A 20,088-nucleotide genomic window follows, 5' to 3' on the forward strand; every position below is an offset into this window, starting at 1 on the left:
TAAGGTCCGGTCTGGTCTGGTCTGGTCTGATCTGTTCATTCGTATGAATTACAGAAGTAGATAGAAAAGAAAATGGCCCCATAATCAACTATCATAAATCTTTCTCACAACAGCCACAAATACCCGACTTTAAACATTGGTTTTAATAATTAAAAGTAATATTTATTCATCCTAAAAAATTTAGGTTCAAACAACTACATTTATAATTCAAACAGATTAAGAAAAATTTATACATAAAAAACAATATTCATTTAGACAACCCAGAGATATGCATGTGCTCAAGTCCAACCTTTCACTCTACATTCTCATCTATATTATCTGCTTAAGTTATCATGTTTCCTTACTCCGATCATATTATTTATTAGTTAAATATCGAAGAGTATCTAAGAGCTCAAGTTCTAATACTTCTAACTCATATTTGACTAGCAAGAACCTATATCTCTAAGCTCAATCCATCAATCTTAAGATGCATTTCCAAAACGGATAACACCACCTTATTAAGCTCTTAAAAATGTGTGTGTATATATATATATATTACGTGCTATTATTAATAATTTAGGATGGGATTAGTGTTGTACCAATTAAACCTTCCCGTGAATTTAACCATGAGTTTGAAGTTTGGACGTTAAACGTTTTCATCCGTCCTTTTAATCTATGGTTAGAGATGAATTGTAAATCACAAGTCTTGTCTCGTTGGGTGGACTGGAAGAAACCAGCACCAGGTTTGGTGTTGCTAAATCTCGGATGGGGCCTCAAATTCAGTAGAAATTATTGGTATAGCTGGTGGGTTGCTGAGGGACGAGCATGGAGCTTGGATTCACTAACTCCATCTATTAAATGGGGATATTTCAATTTTAGTCCATCCCAACCTTGGATTATTCAATTTAAGTTTTTTAGCCCTTTAACTAAATGATTTTTTTCATTCCTAGTCCTTTAAAAATAATTTATTTAATCTAACCCATTTTAGAAAAACAATGTTCAGGTTTTGATCACCCAAAAATTTTATAATTTTATCTTGGCCTACGTACAAAGTTCCTAACTCCGTCCTTGTACACATGGATGATTTGGATTGTATTGAAAAATAAAGAAACACCCCTCCTAACCCTTATTAATGCTATTTGTTTTTTAACGTATCAAATCTAAGTTGTTCAAGAGCAGATGCACATGCAATTACAGTGTAATTCACAAAATGCATATATGCTAGTGTTATATCTAAACTATCATTTACTAATTGACGACTAAGGCCACAAGACTAGTAGTAGGACTTGGTTGATACAATATTTTGAATTTCAATTAAAATATTTTAGAGTTTAAAGATTAATTTAAAATTTGAACGATAGTTTGCGAACATTTGGTGTAATTAACTTTTTTTCGTTTTTCATTATCAACGTTTGAATTTTTTGACTGAATCAATCGTTTAGGGATCTAAAATGTAATAACTTTTAGTTTACTGCATTTGCTCGGGGAAACCTGCCCCCATAAATTAAATTTGGGGTTTCAGAGTTGTCTTGAAAGATGCAAACAAAAATTAGGCTGGTTGGGCCATTAGAGGAAGGCAAGGATCCTGGGGTTACAACCAGGACAAACCAATACAAGACCCAGCCATGGAGGGCAGTTATTTGGGTTTTCTATTGCTCTCTATGATCCGGTGTAGGAGTGCCCAATTAATTTAAGGGTAAAGTACATAAATGTTCCCCAATTATAAGAGACTGTTTTGTTGATTCCATCAAATAATAATTCGTTATAAAATGGTCCTTTGATTATAGGGGCGTTGCTTTGTTGCTTTGTTGAGACTCTTGATTATTAAAAAATACAAAATGGTCATTCGACTATTCATATGTTCTAAACTCATCATTTTCTGTTAAAAATTTGACGGTTGTTTGAGGTGGATGTTAACTTGTTGATTAGGACATAAAGGTCGTTTGAGATTCTAGAATCAAATTTTATCATATCCAGTCATCAGGTTTGACGTTAAGCTCAGGCTGCCTTCAATTTTTTAACAAAAAATGATGAGTTTAAAATATTTGAATAGTCGGGTAACCATTTTTTAAATTTTAATAGTCAACGACTCAACAAAACAGCGTCCTATAACTAAAATATTGTTTTATAACTTTAATAGTTAAGAGGCTAAATAAAACAACACCCTATTATCATATAACCATTAGTTTATTTTACCCTTAATTTAAATTTGATGAGTTTCAACTCAATTGACTTGATAAGATTAATTTTTTTAAGAAAAGAATTAAAATTTGAATTGAACCGAGTCAAATTTATAAAATGTGCAACTGAGTTAGAACATGTTTATGGTAAAAATCTCTTATTTGATCGGACCTGAAATAATGATATATTTTTTATATATTCTACATTATATTTACCCAAATTTATAAAAAGTTTATTATAACATCTATTTCTATTGAATTCTTCAATTAAATTTTTATTTATCAAATAATAATAAGTTAAATTATAATTAAAAAACGAAAAGGGGGGGGAAGACACCAATGACGGTGACGATGACAACATCAACATTGGAAAACGTTATAGAAGGAAGGTCACATTAATGAGAAGTGGCAAAAAAACGCTTCGATGGGGAAGGCAACCGCCACCGCGAAAACTCCTCTGTTCTGCCAATCAAAACTCCTCTGTTTCTCTGTTTTGTACCTCTTCACCACTCTTTTCCTTGCATTTACCACAAAGTCTCCACAACAATTGCTTCTTCAGATCCTCACCGTTCGATCCAATTCAATCCCCACTCTTCCATTACCCTCCTTCCTACGGCGAACACAAGTATGCCATCACCACCCACCGCCATTCTTGCTCCTCCCCTGTTTTCTTCTCTGGTATGAATATGAAGCCTTTTTCTCAGCCTTTTCTTAATGGAGTTTTCGATTTTGATTTCTGTTTAGTGATTTTGGGATATAGAGTGTTTTATTTCGTGATCAGGTTATGGGAAGGTGGTGGAGGAGATCCACAATTCGTGTAAGAATTCATCTGCATTTTCGCCGGCTTTGAAGTATTTACAGGCGAAACGTGACACTTTTGGAGGAAATTTGAATTTCAAGGAGAGATTTTCTTATTTCAATCATACCAACAATGATATCAATGTCCCTTGTAGATTTTTAAAGGAGTTTCCAGTTAGTGATTCTGGTTAGTTTCTTCATCTGAATTCTCATCTTGTATTTGCAATTTCTCTTAAGAGTTTTTTGTTTATGGTATAATTCAGATCGAATGGCCATGGAAAGCTGCAATGGAGTTGTTGTAGCATCTGCGATCTTCAATGATCATGACAAAATCCGGCAACCGATAGGTCTCGGATCGAAAACCCTAGAGATTGCTTGTTTCTTCATGTTTATCGATGACATAACCCTCCAAGGACTTTATTTTCATAAATTAATCCCACAAAACTCGCCGGATTATAAAGTCGGAGTCTGGAGAATCGTCGAGGTTTTTTCCGATAAACTCTACGAAAACCCCGCGATGAACGGTGTGATACCAAAATATTTAGTCCATAGACTTTTCCCGAATTCGAAATTCAGCGTTTGGATGGACGCGAAGGTTCAACTAACCGTCGATCCGTTGTTACTGATACATTCTCTTATTGTATCGGAGGATGCCGATATGGCGATATCGAAGCATCCGTACTATATTCATACGATGGAAGAAGCGATGGCGACGGTACGGTGGAGGAAATGGTCCGATATAGATGGCCTGACGAGGCAAATGGAGACTTACTGTGAAAGAGGGTTGCAGCCTTGGACTCAAGATAAGCTCCCTTATACCACAGGTGAAGATTTTAATTATTTCTTTGGTGATTTGCTTTTTGAATGCTTTTACTTGCTTTGCATGAAGAGACGAAATTTTGTTAAGGTTATTGGTCAAGCCAACTTTGATTACACAAGGTGAACTGTATGAATATTACATTATATTTTACTAGTCATTATAGAAAAAATAATAATATAAATAGTATAATATCAAATATATTTTTATTTTATTAATTTAGGGTATATTTTTATTTTATTAATTTAGGGTGAAAATGATAGATTAAATAGTACAGACATATTTGTAGGAATTTGATAGAAATTCTGTTTTGAAAATCGGACCGGACCGACTGGTTCAATCGGTTCAACCGGGAACCGTTGCTTAGTCCGGTTCAATCTAAACCGATTGAATCACTATTAGTGAACCGATCAGAACCGTTGAACCGTTCAAATCGGATCGGCTTAAAACCGGGAAAAACATGGATTTTTTTTTTAAATTAAACCAAACAACGTCGTTTGTTAACAAGCCAAGTCGAACTCGAGTATTGCTGAGCTCGACTCGAACTTGAAAACTTTAAAAGTAAGCTCAACTCAACTCAAACTCACAAGCTAAAAATTATCAAGTTCAACTAAAACTCGAAATATAATATTGAAACTTGAATTCAAAAAAGCTTGAACTCAAAAAAAAATTAGAAACTCGATTGAAGCCTAAAATTCGAGTTTAATTGAAGTGAAAGAATAGTTCACTCAATGCTCACCAAAAGGCTCCATGATTTTTGAATGTCAAATTACCTCTATTATTTATAGAAGTTAGTTGTGATGCGCTTCTATGTTTCTTAGCAATGTGAGATTGTTTTGTTCTCATATTTTTACTCTTTAGACTTTTGGGATGCTCTTCTATGTTTCTTAGCTATGTGGGATTGTTTTTTAAAAAAAAATTAAACCAAACAATATCATTTTGTTATGATTTTTTAACCCTAAATTTATTTTTTAATTATAGTTATATAATTATATTTATTATTTAATATATTTTACCTTAAATATTATGTTGTAGTTAATTTGAATCATTTTGTTTCACTTGATTTTATGATTTTTAACTTATATATGTTATGACTTGCTTTGAATATGACTTGTGATATAAAAAATTATTTTTATTAAATATTTTTGGTATTTTTAATTTAATTTTTTAAATAATTATGACGCCGTTCGGTTCTTCCGATCGGTCAAATCGATTCGATCGATTGAACCAGTAAACCGATAATATGATCGGTTCGCTAACCGGTCCGGTTTTGAAAACCATGGAGAGAAAGCTCCAATGGTGATCACATGCAAAAGAGACGTTTTAATCAAATATTAATCAATTGGGGTCCCAATTATAGATTTTAATAATGTTGAAACGTGTGGCTATAGGAGTGCAATTTGTGTAGGCCTGTAAACGAACCGAACGCACACGAACGAAGGTATGTTTATGTTCGTTCATTTAATAAATAAACGAACATAAACGAACACGAACATAAACGAACAAATTTTTTTTTTTCATGTTCGTTTATTAAGGAATATAACTTGTTCATGTTCGTTCATTTAATAAATAAACGAACATAAACGAACACGAATATAAACGAACACGAACATAAATGAACACGAACATAAACGAACATAAACGTTGGAGACCCTACCTTCCATTGTTCTTTCATGAAAAATAGTCGACAATGCAAATCAACCAAATCTACAGTGATAAATAGCGTAAGAGCTTATTAGCTGTGATGAAATGTTTGAAGATATCAAATATTTCGATCGATCTTTTAAAGATATTAAATGATTCACACGACTTTAATTTAACGCTATAACATTTATCTTAGTGTTCCATGATTACATATGAACAATCATTTTCTGCTACTACACTCTTTTTCAGAAATTGCATAGAAACCTTTGTTTTATTTTCTGGCAAATTTTATATATTTTTCTTTTTACTGATGCTCATATACTTCCGATTTTTACCTTTATCTTCCCATCTATTTCTATAAAGAAGTATTATGTTTTCTTGAGTTTTAGATGTGAAGATACCCACAATAACTTTATGTATCAACTATTAAGTCAAATAAAACAGGAAAGAGATGAAAACAGACCTGTAAAACTTCATATTGCACTATAATATAACTTGTTTTGAATCTTTCAGAGATCGTCTCCACTCTCCAGTGAACAATAAAATTTGGGGAAAAAATGGGGAAAATGAATATAAGTGCGAGGTGCCTCACAGGTTAACATATTGGATTTAATCTCCAAATAAAATTGGGTTAATTATGGAGTAGGTCATCAAAATATCATATTAATATTTTTAAGATACTTACAAATTGGTCACCAAAATTGATTTAAGAAGATTGTGTTAAACATAAATGAACGAACATAAACGAACATAATCGAACGAACATAAACGAACATAACCAAACGAACATAACCGAACGTTCACCAACGTAAATGAACGAGCGAGACCTATGTTCATGTTTGTTCATTTAATTAAACGAACAAAAAATCTTGTTCATGTTCGTTCATTTAATAAATAAACGCACATAAACGAACTTCCCGCCGCACGGTTCATGAACGGTTCGTTGAACGTTCAGTTCATTTACAGGCCTAAATTTGTGTAGGGTTTTTTAGGATAAAATAAGTTTTGTTTTATTTAATTATTATTTCGATTATAAATTAGTTGTTTTTTAAGAATTATGGTACAATTAATAAATTAAAATATTATTATAAATAGATTATTTAAACATAATAGTGATCTGATCTGATACGATAATAATTTTAGTTCCCAAAAGTTTTATTTAAAAGTCATATTGATTTATAATTACAATTAAATAATAATTTGTTGTTGGCTTATATTATAATGCAATTGTCTATTTGTTGTTTTGATTTAATAAATTCGTTTGTTTTAAATTATTATCAAATTGATAGAACATGTAAGTTTTGAGCTAAAATCATTATTTTAATAACAAAGTGACATGTTTATAACAATGTTTTAATTGAATGACTGAATCAATTATATTTATATTTATATTTAATAAATTAGTTGATTGATATGGGTTTTAAACTTTTAATCAATCGGTTAGTTTGTTCGGTTAAATTAATTAAAATTTTGTTTTAATTATTAAAATTTTAAATTTTTTAATTTAATCATTAAATTTTCAAATAATTTTTAATTCAGAATATCTGCACCATATTGTGTAATCATAATTCAACCCTGATTCTCAAACACGATTGCTTTGGTGGACTGCAGATGTACCAGATAGTGCACTGATCTTGAGAAAACATGGACCGAGAAGCAACCTTTTCTCCTGCCTCTTGTTCAACGAATTAGAAGGCTTTAACCCAAGGGACCAACTGGGTTTTGCTTTCGTGAGAGACAGGATGAACCCTAAGCTGAAACTCAACATGTTCGAAGTGGAAGTGTTCGAGAAGATTGTTGTGGAATACGGGCACAACCTTAAGAGATTTGGGGACATTATGGCTGGTCCGAGTGGGGAGGGCATTGGACCCAAAAGGGCAGGCCATGGACACTTCTTTTTTAATCACAGCAGGTGCCACAACTATCTTTTGACCATGTGGGGTGAAGCCCATGGTTGATTTCATATTCTTTTGTCTCTAAATTAGATTACGTATCGAACCAATTGGAAAGAGAATGTTGTACAGAAGATGTCAATCAACAATTATTAAAAGTAATATAAAAGGGGGGGGGGGGAAGAGATTAATCCAATATCTTTTTGAAATTAGTAAAAGATTTTTGGGTTAATTATCATCATATACCCTCAAATCCTCAATGTATCAATATTTTATTAGTATATTAATCAAATTCTTTCATTATTTAATCACTTGGTATTAAATATATATAATCAAAATCTCAAGTACCTCCCCATAGGGAGGATTGTCACAATCCTTTTTGCTAATTATTTTTTTATTAATTTGAGGTAAATACAAGGTAATATATATTAAAAAAAACTCTTAACCTCTTAACATTGAACGCTCACGCTTCTGGCATCTATGATGCTCGAACCCGAATCCTCAAGGAATAACAATACTTTTTTTACCATAGAAATCACTCGGTTCGTGCGTGTGAATCAAAATTTTAAATATGTATATATGGAACATATAAACATATTAAATTTTAAAATGATATCAATTTTATCATTTATATAGAAAGATTATATGAGTTTAAAATTTGATGCTTATGTTTTGATCATATCTAAACTCATATTTAATATTCATTTTGAATTAATGGAAATATTTGATTGGTACAATATTGATATTTAAAGATTCAATTAGAATATTATAAAATTTTTACATATTTAAAGTTTAGGTTAGAGTTTATAGTATGGTGAAATTCGTCCAAGTCTTTATGTAATGTAATGTATTTCTACATAGTCAAAATCCTAGCCGTTCTCTGTTCTCCTTATTTTTTTAGGGTTTATATCGATTTCTATAAATCATATCAACTTTTTCTTCTTTTATTTTGTCTGACTGGCGACGACACTAGTTTTGATGTTGGTTGCCAATCGTCGGGTTCTCTTCTCTCTTTGTTTCTATTGTAGTTTTTTTAATAAGAATACGTCTACCTTTGTGATACGTTTTTCTCTACCTTTATGACTTTTTCTGTCTTTGTGACACATTTTTTGTTTTCTTTCTCAGTTTGTTTGGTCGTTCTTGTTATTTTATGTTTTCGTAGGGTTGAATTTGACGATATCATGACTAATCAAGATGGCTTTTATTTGTAATCACGTTGATCTTCTATGCTATGAACCATCGGATTGAATTTGGATAGGTGATTTTACGTTCATGGATATGTTGTTTAGTTTTTAACGATGGGTATCAAATTAATACCTAAATTAAATGTTAGGTGTAGTTTTGAAGAAAATAAAATAAAATTTAGGTATTAATATGGAACAAAAGTGATAGTTTAGGTACTAAATATGTAGTTCACTAAAAAAAACCCACAACCGCATCTCCAGTAACGCGAACGGTTCCTCCCGCCCAAAACCCAATTTTACTTCGCTTTCTTGCATTTTCTTTTCCAATCAAACTAGGGGAAATCCCTACCCGAACTGGTAAATTTTGAATAGAAATAAACAGATTAGAGATTTCGAGCACGTAGACATCGCTTGCTTGTTCGATAAAAGATGTTCAGTACTATAACGCTAAGTTTCCCCCACAAATCTTTCTTCTAGGTATTACGTCTCCCTCCTTGTTTTTCTCCTTTATTTGATTTACCTGATTTATCATTTTTATATAGATGTATTGGAATTTGTTCCTTTCAAGTTGAAATTGCTAGAAATTTGTTCCTTTCGAGTTGAAACTGCTTTAGATGATTTGAGGATCTTTATTTTGATGTAGTTTTAATGTGAACGCGAAAGCGATCAGTGTGAGAGTGATGAAATAGAAAACCACTAGTAAGGAGATTAGAACAAAGAAAATCAAAGAAATTCCAAATCGTTTGGAGAAATCTTAAAGAGTCTGGTTTAAGTCCTGTTAAGCTTGATACTAAATATAGCTTGTCGAACTTTAAGATCTAGCCTTTTGGTTAGAGTAATATGCCAATATGGTCCTGAACTTCATGGTATGGACCATGAAGCTGGCGGCATATGTGCTTAGCCAAAAGGCTGAGAAAATTCAGAGATCTGATTGGAGCATCTTTTTTTTTCACATCACTAGTTAATTGCTTGATGTATGATATGCTTTTTGTTTGGTGCTTGGAGCATAACAATATTTACTCTTTCTAGGTATTGACCACTGAGAATCTATCTTCTGTATCGCTAAGGTGTTTTGAAAATGGCTAAAATAAATAGTTTGCATTATTTAGAAGTCTTATTTTTATGCTATTCCAGTCCAGGTGATCACACCTTACTAGTACCAGAGATGCTTATATACAAGTTTTACTGTTTTAGTACAATGAAGTTTTTTTTAGTGTCTTTGGCGTAGCACTTCTAATGTTGACTCACACAAATAGACCGCTTGTTAGGACTAATGAAGAATATAAGTTATCGGTGTTGCATCAGGTATAAAATGCTTTGGAGATGAGTAGTTGGGCTTCCTCCTTGATTATAGCCAGAGAACACATATAATGTTAAGGAAATATGGAAATCGAGGAACAAAACGTAAAGGTGGCTTTCACCTGTTCCTACTTGCAATTACCCTATTTTTCCATACTTTACCTTGTTATGAAGGCATACCATGCTACTTGCCTAGGACCCAGATTAACAAGGCAGTGACTTAACTTTTACATGTGTTCAACGCATCATTGAGTTGGTCTCCATTTAGTCGACCACAAAGAAACGTTATGTTGGCATTTACCTAGTCCACCTAATCTTGACAGGATTGAAACAAATACTTGTTCTGATAGACAATTTTTAGATTATGCAAGGATGGAGTTTTGCAAACCAAAATATGAATGGAATTGACCAGATGTAATTGACTTCTCTGATTTAAAAGCATAGTTTCAATCGTGACTCCCAAATCAACTGATCTTGTTATGTTTTTTTATTATTTCATTATCATTGGCTCTGCCACAAGGTTACAAGCTGTACATCTATTAACGAATGAGTGGCCATTTATTAACATCAGGTCACACTGAACCTACATTTTCACCTTCATTTTGAAGGAGAAACAGATGATCACCATCTCGAATGACATCTATATCATCTATTTCGGCATTCTCAGCATTAACAACTTTCTTAAATGTGTAGCATCCAAACTTTTCACCTGCAGTTTCACAAGGTTATGAAATAAGAAATAAATAAAGCAAAAGAAGGCAAATAAACAAAGGTGGTTTTCTGCTTCCTGTTCATGGTTTAAAAGGTTCTCTTTAATTATTTATTTTCTTTAACCTATTTGGATTCTAGACACATATGAAGTTTATATTTATCATTTTAGGTTATTTCAAGTGCTCTTTTCTGCCAGACTTACCAGCCACTCTGAGTAGCTCTTGTATTGAATCCGGGAGGAGTATCAACTTTCCAAGTTGTCTACTTGACGTACTGCTGCTCTGGAATTGCATGTGCATAGTAACTCTTTTCTTGCACGGTGTTATTACCTCTTTATAATTGTGTGGTTTGAAGAAATTTTGAGCCCCACTTCTATGTTCGCTTTGACCGTTCTTATGGTCATCGGCTGTTTCTGGCCCTATAATCTCTATCATATGTTCATCTTTCTTTCTTTTGTTTTCATAACTCAGTAAGAGATCATATATGCTATTGTTTTCCTGCTGCTCTGCCAATGCTTTTGGTGTCCTTCCTCTTGCATCTAGCTTATTTACACTTGCTCCTCCTTCAAGCAAAATCTTAACCATTTCAATGTGCCCCTTGCGAACAGCATCATGGAGAGCTGTTTGGCCATCCTCTGCTGTTGAAATTCCATTATCTGAATATCTACTTGTTTGATTCTTCTCTATAGCATTTGATCCCAAGAAATCTATGTCTATTGCTTCTTTGTTTGATGCATACCTCTGTGGTTGATCTTCAAATCCAGTGTCTGAACAACTTCCTCTTGCTGCTCCTACATTGAGCTGGTCAAAGCTGCTGCTCTCTAGACAATTCAATTTCTGCAAGAACAAACCATCACTTCCAACTGTTTATAACAATAATAATGTTTCATTACTTTAGAAGTTATCTTAGGAATATTTACCATGTAAAGATTGTGCATAATGGCACTTCCATCTTCCATATTTACTTGTATGCTGCTCATCAGTGAAGTTCCATTCAATCGTAGTATCTGACAAAGCTCTGTGGTCCTTACTGTGTATGGCTGTGGCCTATAACATAGAACTCCAATCTCTCCAAACATGTCCCCTGCTGCTAACTTTCTGATAACCTGTAATTCACATTTGACATGGTAAACTTTTCGTAGTGTTGTTGAATTACCATAAAGAAAAATATTATACATGTTAAAACAATATCTCACCTGATCTTGCCCGTCAGCATGGGAGATTAAGTTCTGTAATCAGGAATCAACCAGTCACCAAATTAATGTAAGAGATTGGCTTTGTTTAGTTTATATTGTCTGCACAGAGAAGAACAAGGCTACTTACAACTGCTCCCGAGACAAGTATATATAGATCTGTTGGGGCTTCATACTGCAGGATGACATCTTCTTTGGGTGGGAAATACTCGGCATCCATTTCTGTCACCTTTGACAGAGTAGTAAATTGCATTAGCATCTTGTGAAAAATGAAATTTAAAGTCAAACTGCTGTATGTGTACCATTGACTCAAAATACACCAAAATTTATGATATTTCCGTTGTTCTGGCCTTTTTTATTTAATATACTATTTTATCCTAAAAGGAGAATGATATGGAGAAATATAGGTAGCATGAGAAGTATTACCAACTGAAACAGGAAGTCATGAGAAACTCCTTGGAAGAGGTAGACTTTCTGTACGATGTGGAAGAAGAGATGCTGTGCAATGCTAGAGCGAATGGCTTTTGGCAAACTATTCAAGGTCTCTTGCTGTTTCAATCCTTCTGTTTTAAATCTTAAGCATATGTGTGACAACATTTGATCTTGTATGCGGGAGGGTAACTGATTGCGTGTTGCAAATTCTGAAGCAGCTCGAATTGTATCCCTCTGCAACACCACAAAAGGTAAACGTTTCTTGTCATTTGCACTCCCAGGCTAGAGATGACATCCTCTTCAAACAGAAAACACTGTTGAATCTGAAGGACTGGAAGTTTGTAATGCTCGAATTAGCTAAAAGATTCTGAGCATTCCGACTTGATTTATGATGTCATGCAATGTTAAGGAATCTTTGCATTAGCTTTAACTTGGTTTTTTACCTTGATTTTTTTCATATAAAAATGTTAAAATGTTCTGTAGATGCAATGTCTTTTACAAAAACTAACTTTTTTTCCCTACAACAATTACTGTGGTTGTGCAAGTATGCGACTGTAAACTTATTCAATATGTTTAGTTCTCCCGGCAGGGCAATGGTGATTTCAAATATTTTGAAAGGTGTAAGAGTACTTACAAAATTACGGGTCCGGCTTGTCCAGTGAACTACGAGGTTTGTCATGTTCCCGATGAGATAAGCTGTTAATCCCAAATTAAACAGCATGTAAAATATAACAAATAGCATCTCTCTTGGATTCTCAGCATGCAAATCCCCATAACCAGTTGTAGTAAGCGTTGTGATGGACCAGTAAATTGAAGTTATATCTGTCCCAGAGACTCTGCTCTTTGAAATTTGGGTATACTGCACCAATCCAGGTTTTCGAAGGATCAGGGTATCTTTCTGCAATCAAATAGTTAAAGCATCCAGCACAATGTACTGTAAACAGGGTCACCTGAAACCAACCGGAGGGGAAAATGACCCATATTTCAGACGACTGAGGCAATATTTCTGATGTAGGTGGGAAAAGAGGAAGTTCCAGTGGCTTACAGAGATGAGCTTGGTGCACCGAGTCCAGAAGTAGTTGAAGCGGATGTCTTTCTCAAGTCTGTAGTAAAGCAAACCTGTAAGTAAATATAGTATTTTTCCCATTGTAAAAGTTTAAAGATTTTGCATAAAAGAATAGGCATGGGTTGAATCTGGTTATAACCTTGCAAACAGGGAACTAACTCGTCGCAAACGCCAGAGTCTGAGCATGTTGAGTATCCTGAGCCCGAGTTCACTACCATGATCTGTGAACATAAGGCTGAGAGACTGAAATGGGGCGGTGGAGCATACATCGAAGGCAAACCAGGTAGATATGTACCTAGATATTGGATGGATTATATAAACTCATTATTTGCTTGAAGAGTAGAAAAACATTGATTTTCTTAGTTGAAAACGGCTTTGCGGTCAATGTTGCAAAATCTCATTTACCTGATAGCGATCTTCTTGGGATCATCAACAAGGAGGTAAGATTGGCTATCGAGGTATGCAACAAAGAAGGTGAGAACGATGTCAACAGCAAAGAAGCCATTGACAATGTTGTCAATAATGAAAAGTGCATCTTTCTTATAAGTTAAAAATGCAAATTCGAATGGACAGATCCAGGCAGAGTAAATGACTAGAACAACCAGCCACATCTCCCAGGCCCTGTAATAATGAGTAGGACATAAGGAACAGCTTTGATACACTGAAAGAAATATACGAGTAAACCATGGCTATGATCATCACCTATAGTGAGGATTGAAAGGGGAAATGATGTATCTACGTAGCTTCGTTGTCTGGTTAATTCTGGCCCCAAGTGATGGAAGGAGATCACTTGAGAAGAAACTGCCACAAATATCATTGTCCATTTGAAATTCATCATTACAGAACCGCTGGAAGAAGTTTTTGGTACAGGAAAATGACATTTAGTTGTTTGAATCCTCAAGGCTACAGCTACACTTACAATAGGAGGCTATTAAACTTCTGGCAAGGTTAAGTCTCAAAGGAATGGTTTTTATATAGCAAGCATGTGAAGAGGGACACGGGTTTAGTTTTCCTTTCTAACACCTTTATATCAATTTGCTCCTGAAATATTTAACAGGGGCGTGCAAGTTTAAACAGCTAAAACGTCACTAAGAGAGAAAGCTAAAGTTAGACAAGTGAGGCAAATTTGCCATCTTGTTTCTACAAAATTGATGAAGCAGCAAGAAAAACATGACAAGAGGAAGGAGAAAGACCACGAAAATAACAAGCACTGAAAGTGGCAAACATGGGTGATCGGAAATGCGGTTGTCAGGCGCAGCAATGAAATCTCTTAGAGAAAGAAAAGGATGAGAGATAAAGAGAGAAAAGGGGAGAGAGAAGAAGAAGAAATAGAGAAAGATTTGAATATTGAATGAAGGTAATGGCAGCAGTAATGATGCTTAGGATGGTGAATGGTGCAACTGGTGGTTGTGAGAGCTCCATCAACAAAGCATGTGAAGATGTGCATGATATATAGACAAGCCCTTGTTGCATGTGACACATATTGTTTCGGTGTTTCATTTCAGAATCCAGCAGTGGACCTGACAGCCGTAATAGAATGGGGGAAGATGTTTCTTGATTTTATGGATGCCATGTGGTCCAATCACGTCGTGGGTTACAGGTACATGACATCTTTCTTTTTGTTAAATATTCTTTTTCAATTCAATCCCCCTTTCCCTCTTCACCTTCCTAGTAAGAGAGAGCTTAAGTTGATTGTTTTTGCCACGCAATTAAAACCGTAGGTGTGTGAATGCATTCCCGCCATATAATCCATTGCCCCCCTCCCCCCAATAACTACCAATTGCCACCTGCCACGCCCCTCCCCTTCTCTCTCATATATGCTTTGACCCTTTTTTCTGCATGTTCAACCGACGCGTTATCATTATCCTCTTCTGCTTTGCCGACCTACTTGTTTTGTTTCTGGTGTGTATCTGATGAGTTGATGATCATTTGCATCTCGTTTATGTTAACACCGATGAAGTGTTATAATTTAATTAGCTTTATAAAAAAGCAGAGCCGAAAAGGGGGAAAGAAAGATCAGTACAAGACAAATTCGTTAAGACTGTAACTGTATGCAACCTCCAAATAAATAAAATAAAATATTATTCGAGAAGTGTTGTTGAGTAATGATTGTATGCGGATAGTATACTATAAATTTTAGTATACTATAAAACTTGAAAAAAGTTATCATTTATATTACATAAGAGATGTTAAGGAAGTTTGGGACCCACAGGGGTCCTGTATATCCCTGGAAGATTATGTGAATTAATAGCTAATCAACTGTCAGGTCCAATTATCCAATTACAGCACATTTACAGAGGCTTTGAGAGGAACCGACCCGATCTCAGTTGCACCTTCCTCCTCTTGCGGTTTCCATAGAGGTTAGTGGCACTCATCCTCCTCTCTTGATCAAATTCTGTAGAAGGTCCCTATATTATGTCTATTTGTTGAATTTAATAACTCTCAATAATTTGATATTTTTAGTTCATTTCTTTGTCACTAAGTCATGTCAAATTAATTAATTGAATTAACTAAAAAATCTTAAAATCGAAAATAAACATTTCGGAAAGCAGAGAGATTATGAATATTCGAATTATTATAGAGAAATTAAATTCATAAAATACGCATAGGAAAGGAACTTTGACCTATATATATATATAATTTATCTAAGTTTGCAAAAACATGTGAACAATTGCAATTATTGCATGTTGGAAATTGAAAGTCGTGGATATCTGATTTTGGGTATTGATATATTCTCTCTCTAAGATCATTAGAAATGTTCTTTTAGGAAACTATGTAATACTCGAGCACAACTCTTTTTTAGGGTAGTACTGTTCAAAACAGCTCTTTCATGGAACCATACATAAATCGAGGCTCTTATGGGAAGGCATCTCCACACAAAAATGCTTCAAAAAATTCTATCATATGATCATATCATAAGAATCGGATTGGTAGTCGAATTGAGCAGACTATACATTTTTATTTTAATAGGTTGAATTGTAGATTCAATAATGGTAAAAAAAGCCATAAACTGAACAACAATTCAAAAAAGAAAAGAAAAGAAAAGATGAATTATAGAATTTGAGCAATAAATATGAGTAAAAACACAATAAAATAAAACTAAAACCCAAAACACATCTTAAAATAGGTTAAATGTTTTTGTGATTGGTATTTTTATTGTTCTAGTTCTTGGTTTGTTATCGATTTACAGTGATGCACTCTATTCCATGTTATATGTCATCGGTTGGATCATTGATGTTCTATTTAACCGGATCAATTGGTTGGTTCGGTTTTGAAGACACTAATGATCTTTTTATTACTTTGACAATTAGATGACCTGAACAACTTAGCTTGGTGATTAAGATACGCACCTCCTTTATCTATAAAAGAAGCTTTTCTAACTCATTTTGGTGAGTTTTGGTATTTTCAAAAACTCTCTAATATTCTATGCAATTCTATCGTCTCCCACTCTTTTCAATCTTGATCTCCACACGCCATTCCCTTACTCCTCATACCTTAATCATCATCACTTGTCATTCTCTCCACCGTCTCTTGGTATCTTATTTCACTTGTTTACGATGCCTTAAAACTAAGAAGCCCCCCAGAAAAGATAATATTTGATTATAGTACAACTTCAGCCGTGGATGACTTGACACATGGCGGATAAGGTCTTATTTTAATACTAATAGACAGTTATATGAAAAGCAACAGGATGAAGTCGAATATAGATAAAGTAATTATGCTTTTGGCGTTGTTTGTGGCATGTGAGTTTGAGGTAGTTGGGTGTTTTATCAAAGCAGTGGGATATTTGATGTTAGTTGAACTTTTCTTTCTCTTTTCTTGGCTGTTTTGGAGGCTGGAGCTCAGCCTTTGCTTTTGGTTTAGGCTATTTCCTACTCAGAAATTTATTTGGTAGGTCAACCCCATGAGCCTCGTGAGAAAATCCCACATTCTAGGAGCCTTAGATGACGTGGATGATTAAGCAGCCGTCTAGAGTTGGAGAAAATGTTTAGAGTAACGAGGAAAAAAGTAAATAATTTGTGGTGGAATCAAATAATTAAAACATCAAATATTATACCTTAATTTGTGCCATAATATTTGCAAATTAACCTTATAAGCATTTGTTCTTGCTGATTTGTTGTCATTTATGGTTGAAATCTCAAGGCATCAAAGAGTCATTATTATTATTATTTAATAAATTTGGGGAGGAGCAAGATTTGACTCTACTAGAGAGTTTAAGATATGTTATATCTTAATATATTAAAAAATAAAAGTAACATATAATAATATTTTTAATTTGTTTATGAATTTTTTTATTTCTCTAATAATGGACATAATAATTACCCTATATATAACCATGTTTTATAATTAAAATACAAAAATTATATAAATATAATCTAAATCCATGAACAAGACAATGTACAATACAAATTACTAATATATAAAATATTTAATATATTGATTTTTTATCACAATAAAATTATTTTGTGGATGAAACATAATTAACATTAGATAAAAAATCATCCAGGAACTAATGATCTGTAACAAATAAAAACAAACTAAAATCTCAATTAATTTTTTTAATTAGAACTTGGGTCTAATGATATAACACAAATATACAAATTATCAAATCTAATTAAAAATATCAAATATATAGGGAAGTGGTCCTATAAAATAATGGTCCAAGTATAAAATTACACAAATCTTCTAATATTTGTTATTAGAAGAAAGCAAATATAAAATTATTTTTTAGGAAAAAAAAAAAGAAATCCCTACTTGGCTAAAGAAAAATGTGGTCATCACCAATAATAGGTGAATATTGCAATCACCCTGTGGTCTTTAATTTGATCGTCAAAATTTAATTATCCGAATTAAATTTATGTTTTGTTGTAAATTTGGGTCCAAACAATTATGGATAGAAACATGTAATTTGTCCTTGGGGGAATCTATGACTCCGATCATCGTCGAAACTATAGCATTATGTAAACGATGTTGATTAGTTGTTTAGAGTTCGGAGCCAAATCAAAGTATTGTTAATGATAAATGAATGTGAATATTGATATTTTATAAGTGTTATCTAATAGTACGATAATAAGGTTTTCATAATAAGCTATTGATAGACAAAATTAATAATTTGCTTAAAATTACGGATTGAGTTCTAATTCTATCGATCGGTATTGTATAATATTTTGATGGTCGTGAACTTGTTATGTGTTTAAGAATATAATATCTTTTGATTTAATATTTTAGAAAATTTAGAAATTTAGAGTGTTATGAGTAATTTAAATATTTTATTAAAAATATTTTATTAAAATTTATAAACATATCTTTAAATATTTTTTAAGAAACCATTTTTTTAATAGTCTAAGTGATTACAAAACTTTCTTAACTTATTAGCATCTCGCACACACCTAGACATAAGGCTGCTTGAACTTATGACCTCTTGTGAGAATAAAATTCCCTTTTACCACTTAGGTCACTTTGATGGATTCATTAATTATTAAATAATATATTCATACTTACAAGATAATGAATTTTTTTTAACAAATCTAGCTAAAAGAATTCTAAATTTATTAATTATAATAAAGTTCTAGAAAATTTCCATAGGATCAAAGCTCTCTCAAGTCTTAATTCTATCCACTCACAATGGAAAGAACATGAGTTAAATTCTAGTCTTGGAAATAAAGATTTCAGCTGGAGATGTCCATCCTTAGCATTAATTAATTCGAATTGTGGAATACATGGAATTGACCCCATCAAAGAATATATATATACTCCCTTGGTAAATCAAATTCTTTTAGGCTTCTATCAGAATATAATTCCACTGAAGCAGGATTATCATTTAACAATATGCCATTTAAAGAGAATATACTCAGGATTTTGATGATTCCGGTCGGTGTCGATGTAAATGAGAAGCCATTAATTAGATTTCTTTCAACCTCCATCAAGTTAGTCAATTTGAATTCCTTTTCTAGAGGTACCTTACCAAGTATCAACCATTCCAAAGTAAGAGATGTTAATCAAAAGAAAAAAAGAAAGAGAATTTCAAGTAATTGCATGTACTGCAAACTCCAGTGATATACGGACGTTTGAGAATATAAATTTACTTACTTTTATTGGTTAGCAATAATTGAGTTTGAACGTAAATCATTTCCTTACTTTTTATTGATTAATTAACTTCTACTGTAGTTAGGGACGAAGCCATTTATATGGCGAGAGGAGCTGTCACTCTTCCCAAATTTTGTTAGTACGATAGCATATTAGCTTCACACACACACATGTATGTATATGTATGTATATGTATATATGTATATATGTATATATATATATGGGTGAAGAAACACATGGAAATATCAACAATGCTCATCATATCATGTCAATTAAGATTTCACCTAAATTGTCTGTCGTACCAACTAAAATTTTGTAGGCCCATTCCCACCCACTTTACCAACACCACACCTTCCCCTCCATCAAACCTATATATAAGGATAGAATTTAATTATACTACATAAATTTTTTTAATTTTATGTTAATTTAGATTATTAATTTTTGATATTATTGGTTGTTATGCTTATCTCCTAGGTTCTTTCACCACAAATTTGATAAATTAAATAAACTCGACCGGGTCTAATTAGATTACAACCCTTTTTCTAGAGAAGAAAATATTCGCAAAGATGTTTTGACGAAAAATTATTGTCTAGCTAAGACCAATAACTCCAATTAAGGAATTAATTCAAGCCAACAAAAACAATTGTATTTACCACCATTGTCCGAAAAAAAAAAGCTGATGCTTCTGCTACAATGCATGTCGGTGCCATTGCCATTGCAAAGAGACCATAGCTTTGGTGGCTTGGTCGCATGTGTCAATGTGTGCCATTTAGTCTTCCTTTTTTCCCCAATCATCTCATGCGATGA

At 33.1% G+C, this 20,088-nt stretch overlaps 2 pseudogenes; one reads left to right on the top strand and one right to left on the bottom strand.

Moving 5' to 3' along the window:
* The first annotated feature begins 2,494 nt into the window (after positions 1-2,494).
* On the top strand, positions 2,495-7,462 carry LOC120205979 (annotated as a pseudogene).
* Positions 7,463-10,245: 2,783 nt separating this feature from the next.
* LOC120205980 lies at positions 10,246-14,365 on the bottom strand (annotated as a pseudogene).
* Positions 14,366-20,088: the final 5,723 nt, after the last annotated feature.

The sequence above is a fragment of the Hibiscus syriacus genome, unplaced genomic scaffold (genome assembly GCF_006381635.1).
Source record: "Hibiscus syriacus cultivar Baekdansim isolate YM2019G1 unplaced genomic scaffold, ASM638163v2 tig00013285_pilon, whole genome shotgun sequence".
NCBI lineage: Eukaryota > Viridiplantae > Streptophyta > Magnoliopsida > Malvales > Malvaceae > Hibiscus > Hibiscus syriacus.